This window comes from Triturus cristatus, chromosome 11 (genome assembly GCF_964204655.1).
Source record: "Triturus cristatus chromosome 11, aTriCri1.1, whole genome shotgun sequence".
Lineage (NCBI taxonomy): Eukaryota > Metazoa > Chordata > Amphibia > Caudata > Salamandridae > Triturus > Triturus cristatus.
This window is the reverse complement of record NC_140594.1, coordinates 268,519,196-268,538,517: the sequence shown is the minus strand read 5'-3', so window position 1 is coordinate 268,538,517 and position 19,322 is coordinate 268,519,196. Positions and strand designations below refer to the sequence as shown.

Genomic DNA, 19,322 nt, shown 5'->3' with positions numbered 1-19,322 from the left:
TCAGTCAGACTCATATGACCATCTTCCTCCACATGATCTCCCGCCCACCACCTCGGACCTTGTAGGTAGTCACCGAGACCTCCCCCTACTGATAGACTCCCTTTCACACTCTCCTCCTCTCGCTCAACACACAGACTTGGCGGCGCACCTAGATGAGATTTATCTTCAGTTGCACCTTCTAACGTCTGAGCTATATGGCTTGAAAGCCCTCTCAACTGACCTTTTCCCCATGCTAAGATCTTTCCTCACCGCTGCCAACCTGTCTAATGCTCCATCTTGCGATAGATACTCATTTGTCAAGCCTTTACCTTCCTCCATCATGAAATCCATTCCCCTACCTAATGACACCTCCCGCCCTAGAAGATATGAGACCTACCTTGCGTCCTCAGAGCTACAGGACCTGCTCAACTCTTACCCTACTTGGTCCAACCCTAACAGGAGCCCGCCAAGACAAATACAGTCCATCCTTTCTAACTCAAATAAAGGACCACCTATCAATCCCAGAGGCAGCAATAAGATCAACCTCACTCACGTGAATATCACCCAGACTCCTCCCTCCACAAAGCCACTACGAATTAAATGTGTACTTGTAAATTGCAGATCAGCCAGTAAACACACCACTGATATCTTCGATCTCATACAACACTTGGACTTAGACATTATAATCCTCACTGAAACTGGGTTAAATCCCGCTTCCACTCCGATTCTCGACATCCTAGTACCTCCCACTCATGATATTATTAGGTTAGACAGAGCTGGGAAACTGGGCGTGGGCTTAGCCTGTATTCATAGAAACACACTTTCGATCTCTCCCGTTGAGTTCTCTGCGCCCTCCTCCTGTGAATATCTCTGTCTCAACATCTCAAGTAAGAACCTACCGGTCTGCAAACTTCACACTTTCTACCACCCCCTGGAGACAATCTCCCCTTCATTGAGGAATTATTTGAAATCATTTCTAGCAATGCTGACTCAGCCGTGCCCCAAATCTTCCTCGGTGACTTTAATCTGCACTGGGCTAACTCCATAGACCCTGCAGTTTCAAGCCTTAAAGCCTTTCTAAGTGATCAGGATCTGACCCAGCATTGTGACCAACCAACCCATAATAAAGGAAAAATTCTTGACCTCATTATTTTGAACAGGCAGACCGTCACATTGGATTCTATTACCCCATGTGACTGGTCAGACCACCACTACATCCTTTTTTTTATCAACATGGAGGTGCAGTTGTGGAAGGCCCAACCAACAAAATCAAAGATATGGAAAAGGGACCTCAGACTAGTAAACCCTGTTGAGCTAGCCGCCCTCTGTACATCGACCCTCTCCTCTCAAGCGGACCTGACGGAGGTGCAGTTACTCACTGACTCCTACAATGTGACCATCTCCAACATCATGAATGACATTGCTCCACTCAAACACAAAAATGCCTCAACTAAAATATCCAAACCGTGGTATAATGAAAACCTAAACACGGAACATCGCAACCTTAGGGCAGTTGAACGCTCCTGGAGATCGAATCCATCCTCGCACCAACTTAAACTCCTAAGAGACGCTAGGAGCCTTTACTACAAACAAATCAGGAACGCCAAGTCTAACTATTTCAGACACCAATTAGATCAAGCGGCAAACTGCCCCAAGAAACTTTTCGAATTGGTCAAACAGCAATCAATTGTAGGTCCTAACCTATCGGAACCTGGAAGCAGTCCACCCTCATGTGACGATCTTGCCTCTTTCTTCATTGAGAAATCTAAACTCATATCATCTGACCTCGCTGCTAAGAATATTGGACTCCTCTCCTCCAGGGCAGCCTCTCCACCTGTCCTCTTTGAAAAGCCCTTGAAACCAAGGAGAGGGGGCTCTTGCACCAAAGGGATAGAGCACCCAGTAACTGATAAGTTAAAAGAAGTTTTCCCTTTGGGTAAAACGAATATTATACATCTGTCATTCACACATCACAGCCAATAAACCGGGATTTTACACAGAGAATTGATGATTGGGGCACTTATAAATCAACCACAGTCTCATAAAAAGTGTCAGTATTTTTTAATTAATATTCCAAATACAAAAGTGTGAACTCTAAGTATGAGTTCAATCACATTAATCACATTAAAATCTCTCAAAATACATATCACATAAATGCAAAATAATTTTATCAAACTAAAACATATACATATCAAGCTAATTAAATCAAATTAAAACATATACACATCAACAATCATATGAACATATTAAAAAAGGAAGAATACAAAGAAGCGACAATATACTATGTCATTTAGAGCGTTAATTTGGACCTATGTATAGACAGCATTGAGCATGGGTCTAGATTCCCTGTCTAAAACTGTTTGCTGACTTCACCAAATTTAACTTAGTATACAGGCGTCGACGCGTTTCGATGGTGAATATGATTAGGTACCATCTTCTTCAGGACAATACTTTTTATCTTCCTCAACTTTAAAAAAAAGACCAAATCTCATGTTTGCCGGTACAACTGCACTCTGTTGGAGTATATTCTTATTACTCTCCGTGCCGTGATACGATAATCACTGATAAGTGGATCATTTCTTATATATTAAATCCTTTCATAGGCACCAGCTAGGCAATATAAACTTTACAGCGAGGCCCTTCCCCGAAGTCTTGAAAACCTGATACAGACTGTGAGTAATTAAAACTCGGGTACCACTTAATTAACTTTCGGCTTGTTCTTTGATCTTGAAGTGGTCATATGTGTTCGGGATAAGTCTTTTATAATCGACTTTCTTGTTCGTGGTAATGTATCCAACGAAAGCAAGTCTCCAGGGGTGCTCGCCGCGTCTGTCGTCCGCGTGATAACAACTCTACCCCCCTGATCCCTAAGAACAAAGTGGCCTGGGACACCTTTACCCCGCTCAGTGAACAAGACATCAAAAAGATTCTCCTGAATAGCAACCCTTCCAATCACTTCAGTGACCCGTTACCCCCATCCATTTTCAAGAAAATCAAGAATGCACTCATCCCTACCTGGACGAGGATTGTAAATGCGTCTATGTCACAAGGCACAATCCCAGATTGCTTAAAAGCAGCCCAAGTATCCCCTATACTAAAAAAAACTAACGTGGATAGGACAGACCGCAATAATTTCCGACCTATCTCCAACATACCCACCCTTGCGAAACTCCTTGAAAAATGCGTTCAGTTCCAACTCTGTGCTCACATTGAGAACTACCAGCTCTTGGACCAACATCAATCCGGCTTTCGGACGGGGCATAGCACTGAATCTGCCCTCATTCATGTGATGGATGACATTCTAAAGATTCTCGATCAAAACTAATCCTGCCTCCTGATCCTCCTTGACCTTTCCTCTGCTTTTGACACGGTCAATCATGACAACCTCTTAGCCATCCTGCAAAACAGGATGGGTTTTGGTGATCAGGTGCTACAGTGGTTCTCGTCCTTCCTCCATCACAGATCGCAAAGAGTCAAGGCAAATCACTCTCTCTCCAAGCCTTCGCCGGTTCTCATGGGGGTCCCCCAAGGATCTGCTTTATCTCCTATCCTCTTCACCCTTTTCTTGGAACCAATAGCTAACGCACTGAACTCCATGGATAATCATTTCCACATGTATGCCGACGACACGCAACTCTACTTGAAAATCTCATCCCCGGAAAACCTCATATCACTTAACTCCATCCTAATGTATACTCAAAATTGGTTAACTCAGAACCATCTCCTGCTCAACACCTCAAAAACAGAATTCTTGCTCGTCTCCCCTCTGAATTACACCCCCAATCTTGACCTCTGGATGAGCCACCTCACTGCTTTCAACTGCACTCTGCTCATCGTAAACTCTGCCAAATCTCTAGGAGTCACCTTGGACAAGAACCTGAATATGAAAAATCATATCAGCAGCACATGTAAAGGAGCAAACCACTTGATAAGGACACTCAGAAACGTCAAACCTTTCCTTCCACTTAAGGATTTCAAGCAGGTGGTTCAAGCGCTTGTCCTACCGAGGCTAGATTACGGCAGTGCTACCCTCTGTGGCCTGCCCAAATACACCCTGGCTCCGCTAAAGGCTTCACTGAATGCTGCTGCTAGATTGGTTACAGGCACCAAACGCAATGAGCGCATATCGCCAGTCCTAAAAACTCTAAATTGGCTCCCCTATGAAGCACGAATCCAGCTAAAAATTGCCACGATGACGTACAAAGTTATCCACTTCAAGACGCCCAGGTATCTGGCGCAAAAACTTGAACTATTTTGTGGTGTAAGAGCCTCTAGAAGCGCTACTACCTTACTCTTGAAACCACCTATCCTTAACAAAAAGAGAACCTCTAACAGAGCCTTCTCTGGCGCGGCTCCAAAGATATGGAACTCTCTTCCTCCTGAAATACGCAGAATCACCAGAACAACGGTGTTCAAACTGGAAGTCAAAAGATTCCTGCTGAATAAACTCCTTCAGTAATTGGGCTAACCCCTTGGCCCGTTGACATTGTTCCTACTTCCTTGTTGTTACACTGTACTTTGTTTAACATATCTTCCATGTAAATTTTCGTGCACTTTATGATTCATTTGTGTATTTAACTTGTGATTGTTACTTTATTAGCCTTCCAGTTCTAGTTTGACTGTAAAGCGCTCTGATATCCCTTGGGATCTTGTTCGCGCTATATAAAACTTTATAAATAAATAAATACATTCTTTCTGTTTTATACACTCCCTGCTCAGCCCATGATATGGCCTTCTGGGAGATGTAGTTTTTTTACAATAACAAAGTCCTTGCTGAAAAGGCAGACTTATTCACAAGTGTTAGTGTCGGATTGGCTCACATACAGGAAACAGGTATGTGTGCAGTTCGTAATGCTGCCATTGTTGAAATGTTTGTAGCCATTATTCCCATATTTAATTAGCAATTCACAGAGTCTCAATATCAAATGTCGAGATCGTGTCATGAGAGTTTGTTATGGTTAACCTTAGAGTGTAAGTGGGTGACACCCGGTGATCATATTGATGAAGTATCTATTTTTCTTGTAATATAGTATTACCGCCGGTGTACCATTTGTTGAAGATAACTCGGACATTACTACTGTTAGTAGCAAGATGTGTTTTCTGTGAAACTTCATAGTTAATCATGCTAGCATTGGTGAGGTCATGCTTGGGAACTTCTTTATTGATTATGCGCAATTGTTTAGGAGGAGGCTCTTCTTGATTCCTTGTAGAATATCTCAGTCTGCGTGCTATAAATGTATATGTAGTTCCTCATCATTGTTAAGACCTTTAGGGGTCTTGGTGCATATCCTTATGATGTACCATGAATTCAATTGTCTGAGCTTTTTCTTTCTATCGGCCGCTCTTTCACTCTGTGGAACGGTGTCCAACCCAAAGAATCCTATCCGCCTCCAGTCATTACTCTGACATGTCCCTAAGTGTCTTGCTGTTGCGTAGCTCGAATCCTTGTTTTTAACGGCACAAACGTGTTCCAAAATTCGCTTTTTTAGCACACAGATAGTACTGCCAATGTATTTTAATCCACATGCACATTGGATGATGTAAACCACAAATTGCGTTGTGCAGGTAATTTTATGGTTAATTTTGATAGTTCTTCCTTCTGTGTCCATTATCTCCTTTGTGTTGACACCGATTTTGCAGGCTTTGCAATTGTTGCATTTTTTTAAGCCCAGCTGCTGTTCTTCTAGCCAATTCCTTTTAGGTTTATCTTGAAAGTGGCTCTGGACTATTTTGTCTTGTATGGAAGGTACCTTTCTGTATGTTACTTGTGGTCGTGCACCAATGATTGCCCCAATGTCTTGATCTTTGACTAGTAGGTGCCAATATTTCTGGACGATTTTTGTAATCTTTGAGCTTTCTTTACTATACTTAAGAATCAAGTCTTGGCGCCTCCTTTTTGAGGGTACTAGAGTTTGTCTTCCCTTTTCAGTTCCTTTTTGTGCCCTTGGAATCAGCGTTTCTGTACGCGTTACCTGTTCGATTTTGTGTATACTGTTGATTAAGTCTCTTGGTCTGTATCCTCTAGTTTGCAGTCTCTGTGCGCTCTCTAGTATTTTGTTTTTGGCATCACAGTTTTTAGAACACTTCCTTCATATTATCATGAATTCCCCATAGGGGATGCTGTTGAGTAAGGGCTTTGGGTGGAAGCTTGTACCGTGTAGAATACTGTTTGTCGCCATTCTTTTCCTAAATAGGGCTGTGTGTATTTGTCCTTGATCAATGTACACTGATGTATCTAGAAAGTTCACCTTTGTGTAACTGGTAGAGCATGTGAATGACAGGCCAATGTCATTTTGGTTCAGTTTGTTAAAATATTCCATGAACTCATCTTTTTTGCTGTTCCATATTAAGAATAAATCGCCAATATATTGTACCCAGAGTACGATTTTGTCCAGTGCCTGTTGATTCTCTGTCCCCCATGCGATTTCTTTTTCCCACCAGCCCATAGTTAAATGAGCATAATCTGGTGAAAATGAAAAGCCCATGGCAGTTCCACAGAGTTGATGGTATAATTTGTGGTTGAACAAAAAGACGTTGTTATTTAGACACAGTTCAATCATGGTAAGGAGCATGGCTGAGTGTTGTAGTTCCTTAATGTTGCATTGTTTAAGAAAGTACGCACATGCCTGTAAGCCAATTTTGTGTTCAATTGATGTATATAGTGATACAACTTCAATTGTAGCCATGAAGTAGTTAGAATTCCAGGTCGTGTTTGCCAAGATGCGTAAGAAGTCACCTATATCTTTAATATATATATGTATATATATACCAGTAGGTAGTTATAGTTAGGACCTAGTTTCCATTGAAAAAGCATTTCCTGACTTGCCTATAACTTTGGCGTTGTTTGACGAATCTTCATGAAATTTTCCAAAGAAAGTGTCAAAGTAGGCTCTGTGTGTCATGGAACGTTTTGGGGTGATCCGTGCAGAGGGAACTGAAAAATAGGGGTGCAAAAATAAGGGTGCATATGTAATGTTAATTCCCATAGGAATGCATTGTTGAAACTGCAGCCCGAACCGCTGGACGGAATTACACCAAATTTGGCAGAAAGGTAGATGTTGTTATGCAGATTGTCCTGATTGTTATTTGGTGCAAATCCGTTCAGTAGTTTTGAGAAATTAAAGCTGAACCTTGTAGTGATATCTCTGGCCATGGATATTTCGCAGAGATTTTGCGATGGTCGTGGATATTACGTGGCAATTTCGCAGTAAATCAAGTATGCGTGCTGCAGCGGGAATGCTCAGATTGGCTGGACGCAACTTTAACAGAAAGTTGCGGCCACCATTTTCTTGATTGGAAACAGTTCCCGGGGTTGAACATTTCTGTGAAACCTAACATGAGGGGTGAGAGTGGAGGTACTCTGACCCCATGCTTGAGAAATGGGGATGTTAGTGACACAATTAATATGTCCAAAATAGTTGTTTTATTCATGCATGATATTTGCGACACAGCCGCGATCAACAGCATGGCCCCCCATGTACCATCGCAGGGACATCGCGAATATTGTGACGTCTTTGTGAATATTGATGAAAATATAAAAAAATATATATATATTTGTACACACTCGCTGGTCACTGTCACAGACTCATGTACACACTCACAAACTCAGTCAGACACTTATACACCCATTCACATTCCCACTCACACACTCATACATCCAGCCACATACCCACTCAGATACTCATGCATCCACTCACATACCCATTCAGTTACTCATGCTCCGACTTACAGACTCACTTGGAGAGTAACACACCAATTCACAGACCCACTCAGAGAATCATGCACCTCCTTAGAGATACACTCATGCACACAGTCTCATGCCCACTTAGAGAATCTTACACCCACTCACAGAACCACTTGGGTACTCATGCACCCACTCAGATACTCATGCACCCACTTACAGACTCATATGGAGAGTCACACACCCATATACAGACCCACTCAGAGACACATGCACCCACTTGCAGACCAGCTCACAAATTCACATATGTGCTCACAGACCTACTGAGACACTCCCACTCCCACTGACAGACACAGTGAGACACCCATACACCCACTCCCAGATATACTCAGACACTCATACCTCACTCACACATTCATACAGTCACTCACACACTCAGTCACAGACCCTCTCAGAGACTTATGCACTCAGTAACTCACTCATACACTCATGCATGCACCCATTCACTCACCCACTCAAAGACTTATGCTCTCACTCACAGACCAATTGAGACATTCACACAACCACTCACAGATTCACTGAGACACTCATACACCCACTCACAGAACCACTCAGATACTCACATACCCATGCAGTCATTCACACACCCACTCCCACTCAGAGACTTATACACCCAGTCACTTATACACTCAGAGAATCATGCACCCACTCACAGTCCAACTCAAAGACCCATACACCCACTCACAGAACCACTTGGACACTTATTCTTCCAGTCACAGACCCACTGAGAGACTCATTACCTCACTCACAGACCCACTTAGACACTCATACACCCACTCACTCAGACACTCAGGCACCCACTTGGACACTCATGTATCCACTCACAGATCCAGTCAGACAGTCATATACTTACTTACAAATGCACAAAGGTACCCATGCATCTACTCACAGATTGACAGACAGACTCATGCAACCAATCACAGACCCATTGAGACACTGATGCACCCACTCATAGATGAACTGTTACAGTCATGTTACAGAATCATTGATAGACTGATACACCATCTAAAAGATCCACTCAAATTCTTATACAGTGAATGAGAGACTTACTGATACAGTGATGCATCTAGTCACAGATTCCACTGAAAGAGTTATACACTGTGTTATAGCGATATTAAGGGAGTTATACGTGCTATTATAGAATCATTTACATAATAATGTGTTTAGTGTGTTGGCTATAATCCATTTTACAGTTATACATTTTACATGTGGTTGTGGCTGAAATACACTTAAAGAACCAAAGGTTACAGGGATGTTATAATTAGGAATTAGCTTTTAGAAAACCTTAGAAATTCTCTGAAAAAACCAAAGGTTACAGGGATGTTATAGTTAGGAAATAGAATTAAAAAAAACTTAAAAATTCACTGAAAAAACCAAAGGTTACAGGGACATTATAGTTAGGCTGATATTCCACTCGTACAAAACCAGAGAAATTCAGCAGTTATAGTTACCTGAGCTAACTATAACTTACATATTACATCATTCATGACATGGTTAGTGACATCACTGATGACATCACTGATGCATCTCAAATGACATCGCTGATGGCATCCAAAATCACATCAGTTTTCTAAAAGTTACTGAGTGTTAAACATATATACTAAGGTAACTCGCTGTGGAAGTGCCTGTATGGGTAAGTGAGTGGATGTGAAAGTATGTATAGAAGAGTGACTGGTTATATAAGCAACTATATGCATGAGATAGTGGGTGTGTGAGTTTTTGTATAGGTAAGCAAGTAGGTGTGTCTGTGCACGAATGAGAAAGTGAGTGGCTGTGTGAGTGTCTATATAGTTGACTGAGTTGGTGTATCACTGGTTGTAAATGGGGAATCAGATAGTGTGCGAGTGGTTGAATGGGTATATGAGCAGATACATAAGTGGCTGTATGGGCGAGTGACAGGGTACATGAGTGGCTGTCTCATGCATCAATGGGTGTGTAAGTAGATGTATGGGTGAGTGAGTGGGTATTTGAGTTGTTGTATGGGTGGGTAAGTGAGTGTGAGAGAGGTTGTATGGGATAGTATGTGGTTGTCCCAGTCACTGTATAGGTGAGTATATGTATTAGTATATGGATAAGCAACTGAGTGGCTGTGTAAGTAATTATATGGGTGAGTTAGTGACTGTGTGAGTGACTGTATGGGTGAGTGTGTAGGCATATGGTTAACTGATTTACTATGTCATTAGCTGTATGGGTGCATGAGTGGGTGTGTAAGTATGTCTATGTCTCTATAATTGAATCTGGGACTGGCTGTATTGGTAAGTGAGTGGGTGCCTGAATGGCTGTATATGTGAGTTAGTGGTTCCATTACTGGCTCTAAGAGTGAATTGATATGTTACTGGCTGTATAGATGAGTGACGAGAAGTGTGAGTGTTTGTATGGGTTCTGTGAATTAATTTGTTAGTAATTGTGTGGGAATGGGTATATGACATGTTTTAATGAGGTGTAAGTGGCTGTGTCAGTGTTTCTCTGGATGATGTCATCAGTGATGTCATTTGAGATGTCATCATTGATGTAATTTGAGATGTAATCAGTGATGTCACTGAACATGTCATTAGTGATGTAATATGTGAGGTCATAAGCAGTGCATTGCGGGGCTGTGAGTTATAATTAGCTCAGGCAGCTATAACTGATTAATTGTTCTGGTGTTGTGCGAGTGAAATGACAGCCTAACTATAACTTCCCTGTAACCTATGGCTTTTCCAGTGACTATATATATAACAAGGCAGCGTGAGGCTGTTGAAATGCGTTGATGTGATCATCACTGCAAATAAAGAGCATGAGCGACTTTTTACCCCTTGGAGTGCTGGACAATTATTACTGAGCAGTGATAATTTTATGCGTATATATATTTATGGAGCTTGGAATCATGACAAGTTCGTATCATGGGGCAGCGACGCCGAGAAATAGACCATGCACGTTCTGGGGCCCATCCAGGGCAATGATTGGGGACACATTGAATACGGCACCCATCCAGGGGAGGATTACCGCACTACAAATCCCAGAATACCAGGGTGACAGCTCATTGGAGCAGTCTATTGGCCTATAGGAAGGCAGAATTTCAAATAAAAGGTGTGGCAAGAAAAGCCGAAAGCTCTGTGAACCAGCCTATGATTAAGGTATTCTCACCGAAACGCATCAGGCTACATCCCGGCATGTGAGAGTTGGTCTGAGAGGAATTGTAGCAGCCAGAGTGCGTTTCCGCCTGTGGGCAACTTTTGGAGCGAAATATAATACACGGCAGCCCAGCCGTGGGGAATGCACCGCCGCCTGGATTGTAAAGCGGACCATGGAGCTTGGAATCATGACAAGTTTGTATCATGGGGCAGCGACGCCGAGAAATAGACCATGCACGTTCTGGGGCCCATCCAGGGCAATGATTGGGGACACATTGAATACGGCACCCATCCAGGGGAGGATTACCGCACTACAAATCCCAGAATACCAGGGTGACAGCTCATTGGAGCAGTCTATTGGCCTATAGGAAGGCAGAATTTCAAATAAAAGGTGTGGCAAGAAAAGCCGAAAGCTCTGTGAACCAGCCTATGATTAAGGTATTCTCACCGAAACGCGTCAGGCTACATCCCGGCATGCGAGAGTTGGTCTGAGAGGAATTGTAGCAGCCAGAGTGCGTTCCCGCCTGTGGGCAACTTTTGGAGCGATATATATATATATATATATATATATATATACATATATATATATATATATATATATATTACCTACTGGCGGTCGCCAGTAGGTAGTTATAGTTAAGACCCCTTTTCCATAGGAAATCCGCAACATTCTATTTTGAATAACTTTGGCGCCGGTCGACGAATCCTCGCGAATTTCTCAAAATAGGTGGGGCGCTACGCTCCGCTCCTACCCTGAAAGTCTCGGGGGGATTCGTCAAGCGGGGGCTGAGATAAAAGGGGGGTCCCAAAACGCGTTTTTCCCATGCATTTTTCCATAGGACCTTTAGACAGGGCTACAGCCCGAACGGCTGAACAGAATTACTAGAAATTTGGCAGAGAGGTAGTCCTCAGGTCAAGGAAGTGCCTTTTGTAGGTTTGGTGTAAATCTGTTCAGTAGATTCTGAGAAAATAGCCTTTAAATCAATATATATATCTGAGCCAGCTTACGGTACGCTTACCGTAAGCTTACCGTACGCGTACGGTGGCGTGCGCGAGCGCGATTCTGATTGGCTGTTACATCTAAGTAAACATTCGAATCGGTCGAAACCAGGAAGCGGCGGCCGCCATTTTCTCTCTCGCACTCTGAGGGGGGGGCTGTAAATAAAGGCAAAAAACATATAAAGGGGCTGTTTAGACAGCGCCCATGCACATAGCCATGTTAGTTGAGTCCTCAAAGGCCAAAAACGGTACATTTTTATTTTTTGAAAATTTCGCCGATTACGCTTACCGTACGCGTACGGTGCGCTTACGCTAAAAATTTTAATAAAAAAAAAAACACTCTCTGTGCATGGCATATTATTGTCATCACTTACAAATTAAATTTAACAGATTACCTATCACAAGGAAGCGCATAATATGTCCTCCATGTGCGCACGGTGCGTAACGTGGGCACGCGGTGCGCGTAGCGCACTGCGTGCCCACCTTGCGTGTATGGCACTAACTGCGTAAAGTGGGCGCGCGGTGCGCGAAGCGCACCGTGCGCGCACGGAACGAACTGCGTTAAGTGGGCGTGCACGCCACGAATGGCGTAAAGTAACTTAGCATTTAAAAAAACGTACAAATTCACTGAAAAAACCATAGGTTTCACACACGTTATAGTTAGGAATTAGCATTTAAAAAACCTTGCAAATTCACTGAAAAAACCATAGGTTTCAGACATGTTATAGTTAGCGGAAATTTTACTGATAAAAAACCAATGAAATTCCCCCGTTATAGTTAGTGCAGGCAACTATAACTCACGCGACCGCAATCTTCTGCTGATGACATATGTGTCTTTATGAAAAAAAAATATTTCTAATATATGTATAGCTAAAAATTTATGGAAGAAGACATGGGCAAATAAGTGTCTAAAAACAGTATTAGCATCAGCAGAAGATTGCGGTCGCGTGAGTTATAGTTGCCTGCACTAACTATAACGGGGGAATTTCATTGGTTTTTTATCAGTAAAATTTCCGCTAACTATAACATGTCTGAAACCTATGGTTTTTTCAGTGATATATATATATATACATATATACATTACCTACTGGCGGTCGCCAGTAGGTAGTTATAGTTAGGACCACGTTTCCATAGGAAAACCTCAACATTCTATTTTGAATAACTTTGGCGCCGGTCGACGAATCCTCGCGAATTTCTCAAAATAGGTGGGGCGCTACGCTCCGCTCCTACCCTGAAAGTCTCGGGGGTATCCGTCAAGCGGGGGCTGAGATAAAAGGGGGGTCCCAAAACGCGTTTTTCCCATGCATTTTTCCATAGGACCTTTAGAACGAGCTACAGCCCGAACGGCTGAACAGAATTACTCAAAATTTGGCAGAGAGGTAGTCCCTAGGTCAAGGAAGTGCCTTTTGTAGGTTTGGTGTAAATCTGTTCAGTAGATTCTGAGAAAATAGCCTTTAAATCAATATATATATCTGAGCCCGCTTACGGTACGCTTACCGTACGCTTACGGTAAGCGTACGGTGGCGTGCGCGAGCGCGATTCTGATTGGCTCTTAGATCTTAGTAAACATTCGAATCGGCCGAAACCAGGAAGCGGCGGCCGCCATTTTGTGTATTTCACTCTGAAAAAAAAGAGTGAAAACAAGGAAAGGGGGCAATGAGGAGAGTTACAGACCCCCTAACATTTGTAAGGGGGTCAAAGAAGGACAGAAAAGTACAAAAAAAACATTTATTGATTTTAAAAAAAAATCACGGGGTACGCGTACGGTAAGCTTACGGTAAGCGTACGGTAAAAAAAATAAAAAAAAATAAATGAAAAGCAGATTTAAGAGTTTAGAAATTAGGGAGCTCTAAAAAGAGCTGTTGTGTTTATGAAGTCATTTTTTTAGTGGTACCTACAAGTAAGTACCGATGCAGAGTCTAAGGTTCAAGAGGAAGACTCTGTTCCCTTCATCATTGAAGTGCACACCATCTCCTCTATAAATGTCTTGCATGTCATAATGCAAGTTGTTGTGGTAAATGGCACCCATACCATAGTCACGGAGGAAAGCAGAAACAGATTTGTTGACGTGCTTTCTTGCTTTGTCAATCTGTGGACAGAAATGATTGGCCAGTTCCATTTTTGCCTTTGGCATATGTTGGAAAACACAAAGGCAGTTTTAGGGAAAAGTGTAAACAGTTGTGCAAAGGTGTCCTTCATAAGCATTTCCAGACCTACCCCAGTCAAAGTGCCTAGGTCATTGCCACCACAGTGCACTATTATGAGGTCAGGGTGTTGGATTTGAATGAAGGATTTCACCAATGGCATCAATTGGTGCCACTTTAACCCTCTCTGACCAATCCATTTAATGTCTACATTTGGCAAAGCAAGGTCTCTCACCATACCTGTTTTCTCTGCAAACTTTTCACTCCAGAAGACATAGCTGTGCCCTACAATCCACACTGTGAACATCTTCAAAGGAGAACTGGATGCACTCAGGAGGTGTCTTTCAGTAGAATGGCAATATGAAAAGAAAGACAGTTTGGAAATGGAGGCATACATATTTTTTTCAAAACAAAAAGAACTGATTGGCTGTTTCATACCATTCTAGAATAAAAACTAGGCTGTATGTGTAAATTAATAGAAGCATGTTTTGTATTGGTAAAAAAAAATGTGTAACCAAAGAACAGTACTATGGATTTGCTGTTAGGTTTGAAAAGTCAAGCACTCTTGCTCTGTGGAATTGAAACATTGTTTGGCGAACTTCTGACCTAACTCAACACAGCAGTGTTCCATGAGCTGTTGCTATGGTAGCAGGCAGAAGTCAAGTTGGGGGAAGGGTACTAGGCAGAAGTCAAGTTGGGGGAAGGGTACTTTTGGAAAAGGGTTGGTTTTCAACCAATAGAAATGTGTGATTACATTTGAAAAAAAGGGGGAAGCACTGAGATTTGAAACTTACAAGTATATGTGTGGAAAAATAGAGGGAAAGTTTGCCATTATCTGGTTCTGCTGAGAGGAGAGAGGTGAACACAACAGAGATCCTGGCTCTGATAATCTGCTGTTTGAGTGTCACATTTCTTTCACAACTAACTAATTTTAAAGGTGAGTTTACAGTAAGGGTGGGCGTAGTTCGCGAAGTAGCACTTCGCGAAGCTACGCAAAGTGAAGTTCGCACTACGCGAGCTACGCGTAGCACTTCGCGAACTGCGAAGTAACTTGTTCGCACTGTGCAAGATGTTGTTTTCAATGATTGCACAGTGCGGACAAGCAACCGGCACTGTGCAATCATTGAAAATGGCATCTTGCACAGTGCGAGCTGTAGTTTTCTGCTGCTCGAGTAGATTTTTACTCGAGCTGCAGCTTTCTCAACGCGAACTGATAGTTTCTCATCGCGAGCGGTCGCGAGCATACGCGACCCCTCGCAATGAGAAACCTGACCTTCTCGCGTTGGGAATCTCGCCGGGAGGTTTATTTTCCATGCTCGCGATCGCGAACAAGGAAAAAGTCTCGCCAGGATGTCATTTTGCTTGCTCGCGGTCGCCAACTTGACGTTGAGGACCGCGAGCAAGCAAAAAATGACCGCAGCACTACGCAACACTACGCTACGCGTGTTCGCACTGTGCTACGTGCAGTTCGCGTAGCGCGAAGTAGCGCGAACTTCGCAAACTACGCGAGCGTAGCGTAGTGCTTCGCCCAGGCCTAGTTTACAGTTTGAGAGGGGATGTATGTGGTAACTTAAGAAATGAATAATAGAAATGGAAATTGTTTTTGTTGTAGTTACACATGGTGGTTTCATAATGTGTCAGTCTGTAAAAGTGATTTTCACTTGCCCCGAAAAAAAAAAGAGCAGTAAGTGTGCTTTCAAATTGGCAAAGAAATTTCGTTTTGGGACTAATGTGAAAACATGACTCTGTGTGCAGAGAGGAATTATAGGCAGAGATTTATTGCGTATTGCTCTGGTGATTTCACAGTTGCATTAGATGGAAAGGGGGAGCGAATTTTTGGGGGAAGAAGCAGAGTCTTAGCACACACCCATGTGCTTGCCATGTATAGTCATGCACAGTATTTACAAGCGAGTGGGGTTTTCAGGTTTCAGTCTGTAATGCAAATACATTCAGCATCACTAAGGCTGGTTGCCCTTGCTGGAGTGTAGGCAGTCACCGAGAATACACATGGTGGTGGTCTGAAAAAACAGTTTGGACATGTGCATTAAAATAAATCAAAAAAAGTGGTTTCATAATGTGTCAGTCTGTAAAAGTGATTTTCACTTGTAAAAAGTGATTTTCACTTGCCCCGAAAAAAAAAAGAGCAGTAAGTGTACTTTCAAATTGGCAAAGAAATTTCGTTTTGGGACTAATGTGAAATCATGACTCTGTGTGCAGAGAGGAATTATAGGCAGAGATTTATTGCGTATTGCTCTGGTGATTTCACAGTTACATTAGATGGAAAGGAGGAGCGAATTTTTGGGGGAAGAAGCAGAGTCTTAGCACACACCCATGTGCTTGCCATGTATAGTCATGCACAGTATTTACAAGCGAGTGGGGTTTTCAGGTTTCAGTCTGTAATGCAAATACATTCAGCATCACTAAGGCTGGTTGCCCTTGCTGGAGTGTAGGCAGTCACCGAGAATACACATGGTGGTGGTCTGAAAAAACAGTTTGGACATGTGCATTTAAATAAATCAAAAAAAGTGGTTTCATAATGTGTCAGTCTGTAAAAGTGATTTTCACTTGTAAAAAGTGATTTTCACTTGCCCCGAAAAAAAAAAGAGCAGTAAGTGTGCTTTCAAATTGGCAAAGAAATTTAGTTTTGGGACTAATGTGAAAACATGACTCTGTGTGCAGAGAGGAATTATAGGCAGAGATTTATTGCGTCTTGCTCTGGTGATTTCACAGTTGCATTAGATGGAAAGGGGGAGCGAATTTTTGGGGGAAGAAGCAGAGTCTTAGCACACACCCATGTGCTTGCCATGTATAGTCATGCACAGTATTTACAAGCGAGTGGGGTTTTCAGGTTTCAGTCTGTAATGCAAATACATTCAGCATCACTAAGGCTGGTTGCCCTTGCTGGAGTGTAGGCAGTCACCGAGAATACACATGGTGGTGGTCTGAAAAAACAGTTTGGACATGTGCATTTAAATAAATCAAAAAAAGTGGTTTCATAATGTGTCAGTCTGTAAAAGTGATTTTCACTTGTAAAAAGTGATTTTCACTTGCCCCGAAAAAAAAAAGAGCAGTAAGTGTACTTTCAAATTGGCAAAGAAATTTCGTTTTGGGACTAATGTGAAAACATGACTCTGTGTGCAGAGAGGAATTATAGGCAGAGATTTATTGCGTATTGCTCTGGTGATTTCACAGTTACATTAGATGGAAAGGGGGAGCGAATTTTTGGGGGAAGAAGCAGAGTCTTAGCACACACCCATGTGCTTGCCATGTATAGTCATGCACAGTATTTACAAGCGAGTGGGGTTTTCAGGTTTCTGTCTGTAATGCAAATACATTCAGCATCACTAAGGCTGGTTGCCCTTGCTGGAGTGTAGGCAGTCACCGAGAATACACATGGTGGTGGTCTGAAAAAACAGTTTGGACATGTGCATTTAAATAAATCAAATAAAGTGGTTTCATAATGTGTCAGTCTGTAAAAGTGATTTTCACTTGTAAAAAGTGATTTTCACTTGCCCCGAAAAAAAAAAGAGCAGTAAGTGTGCTTTCAAATTGGCAAAGAAATTTCGTTTTGGGACTAATGTGAAAACATGACTCTGTGTGCAGAGAGGAATTATAGGCAGAGATTTATTGCGTCTTGCTCTGGTGATTTCACAGTTGCATTAGATGGAAAGGGGGAGCGAATTTTTGGGGGAAGAAGCAGAGTCTTAGCACACACCCATGTGCTTGCCATGTATAGTCATGCACAGTATTTACAAGCGAGTGGGGTTTTCAGGTTTCAGTCTGTAATGCAAATACATTCAGCATCACTAAGGCTGGTTGCCCTTGCTGGAGTGTAGGCAGTCACCGAGAATACACATGGTGGTGGTCTGAAAAAACAGTTTGGACATGTGCATTTAAATAAATCAAAAAAAGTGGTTTCATAATGTGTCAGTCTGTAAAAGTGATTTTCACTTGTAAAAAGTGATTTTCACTTGCCCCGAAAAAAAAAAGAGCAGTAAGTGTGCTTTCAAATTGGCAAAGAAATTTCGTTTTGGGACTAATGTGAAAACATGACTCTGTGTGCAGAGAGGAATTATAGGCAGAGATTTATTGCGTCTTGCTCTGGTGATTTCACAGTTGCATTAGATGGAAAGGGGGAGCGAATTTTTGGGGGAAGAAGCAGAGTCTTAGCACACACCCATGTGCTTGCCATGTATAGTCATGCACAGTATTTACAAGCGAGTGGGGTTTTCAGGTTTCAGTCTGTAATGCAAATACATTCAGCATCACTAAGGCTGGTTGCCCTTGCTGGAGTGTAGCACTCTGGACATGGGCTTTTTAAAAAATCTGAAAAGTGGTTTCATAATGTGACAGTTTGTAAAAGTGATTTTCACTTGCCCAAAAAAAAGAGCAGTTTGTGTGCAGTCAAATTGGCAAAGAAATTTCGTTTTGTGACTATTGTGAAAAGAAATGTAGTAATATATTTAAATACAATAAAGGATTTTTTTTTTAGTTTTTTTCAGGTATTGCTGAAGAGCAGTGAACAAAATTTAAGATGCCTACAAAATCCAGAGTTCAAAAAACGCTAAAAAAAAAACTATATTTGAAGACAACTGGAGGACCAAAGTTAGTAGAAGATGCTCATGTTGGGAAAAAGAAAAAATCTTCTGGTAAGCAGAAAAAACAATTTCTTAAAAATATATTCAAAACAAAGAAACATGTACAAAATGTCTGTACTGGAAAGAATGTTACAAAAGGAAGAGAACAGGAAAAAATTGAGAATTTAGTTAATGCAAATATACCTTCTGCAACTGAAAAGATTTACATAAACAGAAAAACAGCGTTGAAAGAGATACGTAGAAAAATGTTTCAGAGAAGAGTTATGTCCAATTTGATAAAGGATGTGAAGAAATATAAGCAAAAGGCAAAATATTACAAGAGAAAAAAAGAAATTGAAGCCATTGCAGCAAAGGCATTAGAATTAAAAAGGAAACTATTCATATTAATTTTGAATAGGATGTGTACATTAGATAAAATGGTTAATGTACTGAAATCACAAAGCAAAAGCAAAAGAGTAGTGAACAGAACAAACTTTTGTAAAGTGTTTTTAGGAAAGTGGATGCATAGTTCAAGTAGTGAACCTTTTTTTAATGAAGAGAGCTATTTTCAAAGTAATAGTTTGCTGCATGCAGTTGACACCAGAGGTCGTGCTTACGAAGTGAAAAATGGTTGCATAATGGAGAAGGAGATAATGGTTCCAAGAGATGAGGTACAAGTGATGGCAGATGAGGCAATGGGGAGACGTCCTAAAGCCCCAGTGTACACTTGGAATTGTAGTAGTATTTGCACTGTGCGTCAGGATTCTAT

General features: G+C 41.8%; 1 protein-coding gene across 4 annotated transcripts in view; it reads left to right on the top strand.

Annotated features, from left to right (window-relative positions):
* LOC146783989 (uncharacterized) overlaps window positions 1-19,322 on the top strand; it is a 469,916-nt gene that overhangs the window by 68,135 nt on the left and 382,459 nt on the right. The gene's annotated exons all lie outside the window — the stretch shown is intronic.